Source organism: Acipenser ruthenus, chromosome 13 (assembly GCF_902713425.1).
Source record: "Acipenser ruthenus chromosome 13, fAciRut3.2 maternal haplotype, whole genome shotgun sequence".
In the NCBI taxonomy this organism is placed as follows: Eukaryota; Metazoa; Chordata; class Actinopteri; order Acipenseriformes; family Acipenseridae; genus Acipenser; species Acipenser ruthenus.
Genome location: NC_081201.1, coordinates 37,020,589 through 37,021,804, shown reverse-complemented (window position 1 = coordinate 37,021,804; position 1,216 = coordinate 37,020,589).

The window sequence follows — 1,216 nt, the reverse complement described above, 5'->3', positions numbered from 1 at the left end:
AAACATAAACCTACATTGTAGGCTGAAAAAAAGAAAGACGAATAAAAATACAAATTCGAAATATACGCAGACTTTAGCACAACCAGCTTTGTGTATTGGGATATATCACCCGATACGCATGCCATTGAAAAGTGTCAGACATATTAAAGGGACTACAAAGTTTCAAACTAAAAATAACACATTCTGAGATATTTAAACGGTTCTCTCCCTGGTCTCGCCTCCTCCCATCTCAAGACTAGCCCCCTCACCGAAACCACTAAAGACACGAGTTTGAGCGGGGAAGGAATATAAAGAAACAATACACGAAGACGACAAAGCTCTCAAATGCTCTATTTACCCCGATAATATCCACATCCTTTCTACAGCAAATACAAGTTTCTATGTAGTGGGCTCTCCTTGCGTTGGCATCTCTAACCCATGCCTTGTGTTGTAGGGGGTAACGCCACTGCACTGGTAACCGGCATATCCAAAGTTGAAACTTGTCATGTCCTCGGGCTGGTAAGAGAAAACTAAATAAAATATTTTTTTTGTTGTTGACACTTGTTGAATCTTAACCTGGACCACTTGAAGTAACTGACAAATAAAAAAGACGTTTTTTTTTTTTTTTTTTTTTTTTTTTTTAAATCATATTTTCTTTTTATAAAGGGATTAAATAAACTGTGATTGTGTAGGCGAACACTGGAATGTAGGCGATGTAATTAATACCAGTTACAGTTTACATCAGATGCAATGATGGTGTCTTACCAGGAAGCAACATGCTAAGGGACTTATAATAAAGCATTCGGTTTTCTTGAATTGTCCTGTCAACAAGAAAGGCCTACTGCAATTTCATAAATAACATTTAAATGATTGAGACTGAAAATCTGTATAATTTATTATTTCTTTATTTATTTTTTTAAATTTTTAATATGAGCATCAACCGCGTTTTATGTCATTTCACTATAGGCTAAAAACAATATAGTTTCTTGAGAAACCAAGTTTGTTTTAAAACGATTAACTATAACACTAAAAGTTAAGACTACATTTAAATATTAATTTGCACGGATAAGCATCATTATTAAGGAAACCCGACCTCCATGTACTTGTTTATTTAGAATGTAACTTTATGTAAAACAAATAAATAAATAAAACAATAAACATAATGAATATAACATATTTCTTTTAGATATTACTTGCCGTTGCATTTTGCCGGTGACATTGGAAATAACAAGTTCAA